This window comes from Sus scrofa, chromosome 13 (genome assembly GCF_000003025.6).
Source record: "Sus scrofa isolate TJ Tabasco breed Duroc chromosome 13, Sscrofa11.1, whole genome shotgun sequence".
Classification (NCBI taxonomy): Eukaryota; Metazoa; Chordata; class Mammalia; order Artiodactyla; family Suidae; genus Sus; species Sus scrofa.
This window is the reverse complement of record NC_010455.5, coordinates 143,621,334-143,632,139: the sequence shown is the minus strand read 5'-3', so window position 1 is coordinate 143,632,139 and position 10,806 is coordinate 143,621,334.

Here is a 10,806-nt window from a genome sequence, read left to right as displayed (position 1 = left end):
AACTTTCTTAATGACATTTGGAAGGACTTAATGACATTTTCCTTGGTTTTAGCTCTACTATTCAGCCATACTTCATCTTATATGACTTTGCAGACACAGTCATCATGCCTAATCCATCAAATTCATGATTAAAACACTGAAAAATTTGAATTTTGTAAAGTACTCTTTTCCAAATAATTGTTACTAGGAATTTTCCGTTTGCTCCCTGCTGGGCCCTGATCTGTGAAGCATTTGCTTAGATGAGTGCTATTAGACTTGACTCACCCTAGGATCTGTTCTAACTGCTTTCATCCTCCAAACTGGCACCATGATTCAGAGGTTCCCAGATGCTGCATGAAGTTACAAAAGTGTAAGAATATAGGACTCAGTGTTGCAAAGCAACTAAGAGGAAACCATAAGTAGAGTTATGGATAAATAATGGGCCAATCTTATGAGTGGACATGTGTTCCCTCAAAATTTCCATGCTGAGGTCCTAACCCCCAGTGCATCAGATGTGACCCTATTTATGAATAGGGTCAAAGCAGATATAATTAGTTAAGATGAGCTCATTAGAGAGAAGAGGTCCTAATTTAACGTAAGTGTCCTTATAAAAAGAGTGGATTTGAAACAGACATGTAACCAAGGAGAACATCACATGAAGATGAAGGCAGTGATTGAGGTGATGCTTCTAAAAGCCAAGGAATGACAAAGATTCCCAGAAAACCATCAGCAGCTAGGGTCGAGGCAGAGATTCACCATCACAGCCACAGGAATCAAGTCTACCAACACCATGATCTCAACCTTCTACCCTCCAGCACTATAAAACCACGTATTTCTGTTGTTTAAAACACTCAGTTTGCAGTGCTTTGTTTAAGGATCCCCAGCAAATTAACATAGGTGACCACCTTGGGGAAATGGATGGTAAACAACTGGTGTAGGTACAGATGTCAGGAGAGAAGGACAGCCTGGTATAAAAGCCAACTAGCAGGTGCCATGGCAGAGACCAACCATGCTGACTGACCTTTCTTCCCTGTGGCAGGAAAAAGACTGGATCCCAATTACCCAGAGATCAAGGAGTTCATGAGTGGAAGCAAGGGGTCAGATAATGGCAAGACGATGTTATATGGAGAGACAGCAAGTGAAGGCAAAAGCAGCTGGTTCCTGTGACACAGTGGAGGTCAATAAGGCAGCAAAGTGGGACTGTGGCTAAGGTCTCAAATCCATTACTTCATTATGCAGGCAGTGGAGGTCATTGGAAAAAAGTCAGTAAGGAGCTAAATACTGATCAAAGCAGTATTTGTGCTTTGGCAATTTATGCGCAAAACATGTAAATTTTGAAGAGATTAGATGCAGAAACTATTTGACCTTGAGCTTATTACTTAACTCTAGCTTCCTTATCTGAAAAATGGAACCAAGCATATAATCACTGGATTTTTGCAAGAATTAAATGAGACAATCCACATACAGTGCCTAATACAGTGAGCCCTTTGATAAATGTCAGAAGTTGAGTCAGATATGTACTCAGCTATAACTCACATTTTTCTTCAAATTAAATGTGGACATCAGCATTTCTTCTTGTCCCTTCCTGGCTGTCACTTCCTTGAAAAACATGAAACTCATGCTTGATTTTATCTCAGCCAACACTTACCAGTTATTAGGTATAATGAAGAAGGAGACATCTTAGACATGGGTGGATTACAAAAGATGTAGAAAAGAAAGGGTGCCTGCTGAGTTATCTTCACCATACTCAACCTCTGCCATCCTCTCAACCTAATTCTGAGCTCCAGGCTGAATCCATAGCCAGAGAGTCAAAACATGCTTGTAAATTTGGGCCTCATTTGCTCTAATGAGATCTTGCTTTTCTTCAATTTCCAGGGGAATATAAAGCACTATATGACATGATTCAGAGGAGAGATAACACCTCTTTAGTATTTCTCCACATGCTGACCTATTCCAATACCGTGTACTTCTCATGGATGAGCAGCAATACAAAGTCTAAAAGAAAAACACTCGAGAAGCCACCTCCCCCTGGGAATGTTTCAGCTTTTCAAGATTCTAGGTCATCCTTCTCCCTGATATTTGGAGTTCATTCCCACCGGGAGAGCAATCTGTTCATACAACTTTAAAAAGAAACAATTATTGTTTATTCACAATCTAATAAAAAACCACATTTTAAAAAAAAAAAAGCCTCACATGAAGTTTTTCTCTTTAAATTTCATCAAGTAGAAAGAGTAAAGTGCATTAATTTAAGGTAATTTGATTAATTTCAAATTAAATAATTGAGCCACCTCTTGAGAAAGGCAGCATTTAACTGTTTACAAATGGCCAAGTAGAGAAACTGAATGTTGTTGATAGATAAATTTGTTTGGAGACAGAGAGGTGTATTGTGGTGATAGGGAGACTGACCAGGAAGCATGCTTGGCCTCTGGTGGACTAGTAACTTCCTGTTACAAAGAATGGTTCTTCTTGAAATGACTGGATGGGAATTTCATTATGACCTGCCTTCAAGGGTCAGGGAACCTCCTCTTGAAAAGCCTATCAGAAAGCAATACAGGAAACTATGAATTCAGACTTCTTAGGATCAAATGTATGTTCCTTTGGCAGAAATGATAGAGAAGGTGTCTTCATGTGAGATGAGTGATTAACCAGAGGTAGGATTTCTGGAGATAAGAAATTCTTTCCCTAAATTTGCTTGTCTTACAGGCATTTCAAGTTATAACCAAGCAAGACTTTATGGCTCTCAATCTTGCCATGCTTCTGCAGCAAATGCACAAGTTTCCTAGAATGAGAGATTATGTTCTCCAGGCTGTTGCCTCAATAAAACCACTACCCAGGAGATATCTGTACAATTTGTAGTTTGAAAGAATGAAGCAGCTTCAATATACAACCTCAAGACCACTCATAAACCCCTCTTCCTCTGCTTTTCTTTCCTAATTTCTAATTGGAGTGTACAGATATGCGGTGTGTATCTTCAAATGCAGATGTCTCTGTATCCAGGTGTGTAAGTGTCAGGTTTGTATACTTGCTGTGTGTGTCTGTATATGCACCTGTGTTTATAAATAGTATTCTTTGGCTCTTTCCAGGCAGAATTTTCTAGGAAGGTGCTGATTTCTTTCTACAGTATAATGTGACAAGAGAGGACACCTGATAGCTTTCTGACATCTGACATTTTAAAATTTTTCAATAACTACCATCTCACTCCCTGTTGCCCCATCACAGAGGCATAGTAAATGGGATTAATTTAGAAACTGAGATCAGTTTTGACACCACTTGCCTCATTTTTAAAAACATTTCCAATCAATATAAGAGACCTATGGGATAATATAAAGTGGGCCAATCTACTCATAATAGGAATTCCAGGAGTAGAAAAAGATAAGGGAATGGAAAATATATTTGAAGAAATTATCGCTGGAAACTTCCCAAATCTAGAGGATACTGGGTTCAAGATACAGGAAGCAGAGAGGGCCCCATACAAATTAAATCCAAATAGACCCACACCAAGACACATCATAATAAAAATGGCAAAAGTTAGTGATAAAGAGAGGATCCTAAGGGCAGCAAGAGAAAAGCAGAATGTTACCTACAAGGGAACCCCCATAAGATTATCAGCTGATTTCTCTACAGAAACACTACAGGCCAGGAGGGAATGGCAAGAGATATTTAAAGTGCTAAAAGGAAAAAAATATGCAACCTAGAATACTCTATCCAGCAAGAATATCATTTAAAATAGAAGGGGAAATAAAAATTTCTTCCAACAAACAAATACTAAAAGAATACAGCAACACAAAACCTAGGTTAAAAGAAATACTGAAAGTGCTTCTCTAAACCAAAAAGAAAGGAAGGAAAGGGAAGAAAATAGAAAAGAAAAAAAAAAAAAAAGAAGAAGAAGAGGAAGAACTAGGACCGAGGAAACCGCAATCAGAGAGCAGTCACTCAAATAAGCCAGCATACAGATTTAATCATGAACATGCTTCAAACAAAATAAAATTAAAAAGAAAAAAATAAAAAAGTCATCAAAATCATAAAATGTGGGCAAGGGATGTTCGGAAATAAATAACCCTTTTTGTTTGTTTGTATGTTTCTCTTCTTAATTTTAATATAGTAATGAAGTGTTTGAACTTACAGGACCATCAGGCTAAAACACACAATTATAGGAAGGGGTTAGCATACTTAAAAAACAGGGCAACCACAAGCCAAAACCAAATATTGCATTCGCAAAAAATGAAAAAAAAAAAAACAAAAAAACACTGAAGCAGATAATAACAAGAGACTATCCAACCAAAAAAAAAAAAAAAAAAAAAAAAAAAGGAAGAATGGAGAACCATAGAATCAACTGGAACACGAGGTTCAAAATGGCATTAATACCCTCCTGCACTGTTGGTGGGAATGTAAACTGGTACAGCCACTATGGAGAACAGTTTGGAGATACCTTAGAAATCTATACATAGAACTTCCATATGACCCTGCAATCCCACTCTTGGGCATCTATCCAGACAAAACTCTACTTAAAAGAGACACATGCACCCGCATGTTCATTGCAGCACTATTCACAATAGCCAGGACATGGAAACAACCCAAATGTCCATCGACAGATGATTGGATTCGGAAGAGGTGGTATATATACACAATGGAATACTACTCAGCCATAAAAAAGAATGACATCATGCCATTTGCAGCAACATGGATGGAACTAGAGAATCTCATCCTGAGTGAAATGAGCCAGAAAGACAAAGACAAATACCATATGATATCACCTATAACTGGAATCTAATATCCAGCACAAATGAACATCTCCTCAGAAAAGAAAATCATGGACTTGGAGAAGAGACTTGTGGCTGCCTGATGGGAGGGGGAGGGAGTGGGAGGGATTGGGAGCTTGGGCTTATCAGACACAACTTAGAATAGATTTACAAGGAGATCCTGCTGAATAGCATTGAGAACTATGTCTAGATACTCATGTTGCAACAGAAGAAAGGGTGGGGGAAAATGTAATTGTAATGTATATATGTAAGGATAACTTGATCCCTTTGCTGTACAGTGGGAAAATTAAAAATTAAAAAATAAATAAATAAATAAAAACATTTCCAATAATTACCATTCTGGCCACTTGGTTTTCTGGAGGGCCTAGAGTTCTTTTAAAATAAGGGAGACTTGACTTCATGCAGTTCACAAAACATGTTCAATCTGCATGTACAAATGCACACAAAATGTAAAAGCTAGTCTGCAACCCTACAGCAATTGTTACTGTTATCCATGCATTCCCACTGGTGTGAAGAGTGCTGTACAAATAGTGGGTGTACTATCACTGTTCATCTGAATACAAATCTTCACAGAAAAGATTGGCAGAATTTTCCATTTGAACATAAAAGCTAACTTCCTAAAAGATCAAATGGTTCAAGGAAGATGGGCTATGGCAGCTAGATCAAACCAGAAAACCTGTGGCTTCTCCTACATTTCTTATTTCCCCCCAAAGAGATCTTGAAGAGAAAAAAACTACTTCAAGGTAGACAAAAGTTAAAACACCCACTCTAGCAGGGTTCTCAAGAGGTGAGGGGGTTTGGTAGGGTGTGTATATATGATATATATGATAACAAGGGACTTTGGATAGGAAATAGCTTGCGAAAAAAGAGCAGCGAAAAAATTTAACGTAGGATAAAATAACAACAGAACCATAATTACTGCTTCCCTGGGATGACCATGCAGGCCAAAGGCATCTACTATGCACACCTGGAGGACAATGCCACAACCAAGCCCCACTACCTGTGTACCATGAAGAACTTGGTAATCCAGTAGCCTGCAGAGGACCAGGTGATCCTGGGGTTCTCCCAGCTGGGCTTCATTGGTAAAGTGTTCAAGTGGTTGGACCTGAGCCTAAATATGGAGTTCATCCTCATGCCTATCAGGACAAGCCCATCGACTGGCTCCTGGACCATTCTATAGGTGGAGTTCTGCAACCCGAGAAAGACGCGAAGTACTGGGACCCGCAGAAGACCAACCTGAGGATCCATTTCAAACCATGCCTCTTCCAGGACATGCTAGCAGGCTGGCAGACAATATCCAGACACTGAAGGATAAAGGCTCTGGGAAGCAGGTGAAGTAAAAAAAGAAAGAGGTGCTAAGGAGCCTGGAAACCAACTAGCACTTGCCTCTGAAGAAGGCCCACCTGTGGGAGGATTCTTCTGGGCTTTCTTGCACGCTGCGGGAAGTTGCGTCTTAAGCGGTTCTTCTTACACAGGCGGAGCTTGGAGCCCTTGGAGGACTAGCCCTTTCTCGCGTCGCGGGTGAGGGGGTGTGGGTTGGGCTTCCTTTTTCTAACCCCAGTCAGTCAGGGAGGCGCTGCATAAGGGCGGCTTAGCCACCCTCTAGTACCTCCGGAGCCCTGAGGGCACCCCCTGGTTGGCCCCTCGTGGAAGCACAGTTCCTCTCCAGCCAGACACTTTGTCCTTGTGGGTCATTCTGATCCAAATCATCCACAGAGGACCACTAAGCCAGGGGCTTCTGAGGATGCACTTCGCTGCCATGGCGCCCGGAGACCTGGGATATCATGGCTGCTGCTGCCTCAAGAACCAGGTGGATGGCCCCAGCAGAGGGTTCCTGCTTGGCACCCCACTTGGCAGCCTGGGGTTCCTGCTAGCCCCAAGGCCCAGAAGCTGGTGCCAGCTGGCGGGGCGGGGCGCAGGCGGCCCCCACGTGGTGCCACGCCCACTGCGCAGCCCGGAAGCAGAACCTTTCACACCCGCCCCAAACCCCCGGCAGCTCAGAAGAGCTTTTTTCGCGGGCGCATGTGGTCTCTGTCTCTTCTAAAGCTGGCGTGCACATCGATAGAGCGTTATGTGCTGTGGTTTTGATTCCTGGATACAGTTCATTTTTTCACGTAAGTCCACGGTATACTTAAGAGTGTGACGTGTAATAAGGAGTTAATGAAGAAAAAAACATTTTTACAGTGGTAAAACAGTGTGGAAGTTTTCTCTAGGGTCTAAGACTTGCTGAAGTTCGTGTCTCTGCGTCCCAGGATGATATATTTCTAGGTCAGTGGGACGAAAGGCGTGATTTAAATCAGAGGCCAGGAGTTCCCATCGGGGCTCAGCAGAAACACATTTGACTAGAATCCATGAGCACGCAGGTTTGATCCCTGGCCTCACTCAGTGGGTTAAGGATTGCCCTGAGCTATAGCGTAGGTCGCAGACACGGCTGTGGTGTAGGCTACAGCTCAGATTCGACCTCTAGCCTGGGAACCTCCATATGCTGCAGGTGCGGCCCTGAAAAGACAAAGATAAATGAATAAATAAAAATAAAATAAGAAGTCACATTTTGCTAAATCTGAGGGTTTTTTTCGCAATTGTTATCTTGACTTTTTTCTTGATTTCCCTCTTTATGCCTGGTAATTTTTCAAATCATTTTAAGAAGATAAAGAAACAGAAGGTTGAATGTTGTTTTTAAAAAAGCTCATAGGTGGAGAAGCTATGCTTGTGTTAATAAAGTGTTTGAATTGTTTCTTAAATTACATTTGCCATATTACACTGGCTCAAATGACATAGGTAATTGTAGATTATGGTATTTTAGAGTCAAAGTTCATTTTTAGTCTCAGTTTCTTTTTATTTATTTATTTATTTTTTTGTCTTTTTGCTATTTCTTGGGCCGCTCCCGCGGCATATGGAGGTTCCCAGGCTAGGGGTCGAATCGGAGCTGTAGCCACAGACCTACGCCAGAGCCACAGCAACGCAGGATCCGAGCCGCGTCTGCAACCTACACCACAGCTCACGGCAACGCCGGATGGTTAACCCACTAAGCAAGGGCAGGGACCGAACCCGCAACCTCATGGTTCCTAGTCGGATTCGTTAACCACTGCGCCACGACGGGAACTCCTCTTTTTATTTTTTTATTGAAGTATAGTTGACTCACAATATTGTGTTAGTTTCAAGTGTAAAGCATACCGATGAGTATTTTGCAGATTATATTAGATTTAGATCATTACAAGATATTGTAATACTGATATCCTGTTTTCATTTTCTTTTGGGAATATACCCAGAAATGGAATTGCTAAACTGTATGGTAGACCTGTTTTAAATTGTTTGAGGAACCCTCATATTGTTTTCTGTAGTGGTTGGACCAATTTATATTCCTACAACAATGTATTAGAGTTCCCTTTTAATCACATCCTCGCCTGCACCTGTCGTCTCTTGTTTTCTTAATGATGGTCATTCTAACAGGTGTGAAGTGATAGCTCATTGTGGTTTTGACTTGCATTTCTTGATGATTGGTGATGTCGAACATTTTTTTTTCATATTGTCTATAGGACATTTTTATAAAGTTCTTGGAGAAATGTCTGTTTATTTCTTCCCATTTTTTAACGAGGTTGGCTCTGTTGTTATTGAAATGACTGAGTTCTTTATATATTTTGCATATTCACCCCTTTTTTGATACATGGTTTGCAAAAATGTCTTCTCTGTATGTTGTTTTCATTGTTACTTTAGCTTAACAGAAGCTTTTGAGTTTGATACATTCCATTTATTTATTTTTCTTTGTGCTTTTGGCATCATGCCTAAAAACAATGGCCAAGACCAATATTGATAAGCTTCTCTTTGTTTTCTCTTGGTGTTTTATTATATCAGATCTTTTATTTAAGTCTTTGATCTATTTTTTAAAATTGAAGTATTGTTGATTTACAGTGTCATGTTAGTTTGAGGTGATATAGCAACAGTGATTCAGTTACATATTTGTATTTGTATTCTTTTTCAGATTCTTTTCCCTCGTAGATTATTACAAAATATTGAGTATAGTTCTCTGAGCTATCCAGTAAGTCCTTGTAGGTTATATGTTTTATATATAGTAATGCGTAAATGTTAATCCCATACTCTAATTTATCTCCCCCCTTCCCACTTGGTAACTGTAAGTTTATTTTCTATGTCTATGGGTCTATTTCTGTTTTATAAATAAGTTCATTTGTATCTTTTTTTCAGATTTCATATGTAAGTGATATAGTATTTGTCTTTTCTGGCTTACTTCACTTACTCTGATAATTCCTAGGTCCATCCGTATTGCTACAAATGGCATTTTGTTAATTTCTTATGGCTAGGTAATACTCCATTCTTTATATTCATGACATTTTTATCCATTCCTATGTCAGTAGACATTTAGGTTGTTTCCATAACTTGGCTATTGTAAATAGTGCTTCAGTGAACACTAGGGTGCATGTGTCTCTTTGATCCAGTTTAAGGAAACTTTTGTAAGTGGTGTGAAATAAGGGTCCTAGAATCACTGTTCTGCATTGTTCCAGTTTTCCCAGCACCACTTATTGAAGAGACTATTGTTTCCCCATTTATGTTCTGACTCCCTGTTCCAGGGTTTAATTTTGAATTATGTATTCTGTTCCATTGGTCAGTGTGTCTACTTTTGTGTCAGAACTATACTATTTTTATTATTATGGCTTCGTAATATAGTTTGAAATCTAGAAGCATGATACTTCTGGCTTTGCTTTTTTTTTTTTTTTCTTTCAGGATTGCTTTGGCTGCTTGATGTCTTTTGTGGTTCCAACCAAATTTTAAGATTGATTTCTGTAAAAAATGCCTTCATTGTTTTGATGGAAATTGCACTGAATCAGTAGATGGCTTTAGGAAATGTAATTTTAACAATATTAATTCTTCGAATGTGGGAACACAGATACCTTTCCATTTGTTTGGGTCTTTTATTTCTTTCAGCAAAGTTCTATATTTTTCATTGTACAGACTTTTCACATCACTGGTGAAATTTATTCTTCATATTTTATTGTTTTGCAATGTGAACATGATGGTTTTATTTATTTATTTGTCTTTTTGCCTTATCTAGGGCTGCTCCTGCTGCACATGGAGATTCCCAGGCTAGGGGTCTAATAGGAGCTATAGCTATCAGCCTATGCCAGAGCCTCATGGGATCCGAGCCTCGTCTGCCACCTACACCGCAGCTCATGGCAATGCCAGATCCTTAACCCACTGAGCGAGGCCAGGTATTGAACCCACAACTTCATGGTTCATACTCGGATTCGTTGACCACTGTGCCACGACAGGAACTCCAGTTTTCTTTATTTCTTTTTTGAGAGTTTCATCACTAGTATAAAGGAATGCAACTGATTTTGTTATGTTAATTTTGTATTCTGCCACTTAATTGATTTTGTCAATTAATCCCATCAGGGTTTTGACAGACTCTTTGGCATTTTAGTTTTTTGTCTTACCTAATTGCTATAGCCTGGACTATTAAGGACTGTACTGAAAGGAGTGGTGAAAGTGGGCATCTATGCTTTGTTCTTGATCTAAGGAAACCCATTTTCTATTTCTCTCCTTTTGAGTATAATGTTAGTTGTGTGCTTATTTTATATGGTCTTTATTTTGTTCAGGTATGTTTTTTCTATAACCAGTCTGTTAAGAGTTTTTATTGCAAAAGAATGTGATATTTTTCCAAACGCTTTTCAAAACCTATTGAGATGATTATGTAATTTTTACTTTTCATTTTTTTTAATGTAATGTATTTCATTTATTCAGTTGCATATATTGAGCCACCTTTGTATCCCAGGGAAAATACCCATTTGGTCATGATTTTTTTTTTATTGTGTTCTTGAATTTGGTTTCCCAATATTTTGTTGAGAACTTATATGATGTTTGTTGATAAACTTATGTTCATCAGAAATATTAGTTTATAGTTTTCTTGTGGTATCTTGTATCAAACTAATGCTGGCCTTATAAAATGAGTGTGAAAGTATTCTTGGCTTCTCAATATTTTGTAAAAGTTTGAGGAGGATGGGTGTTAATTCTTGTTTAAATGTTTGGTATAATTCTCAAGCTATTTGGTTATGGA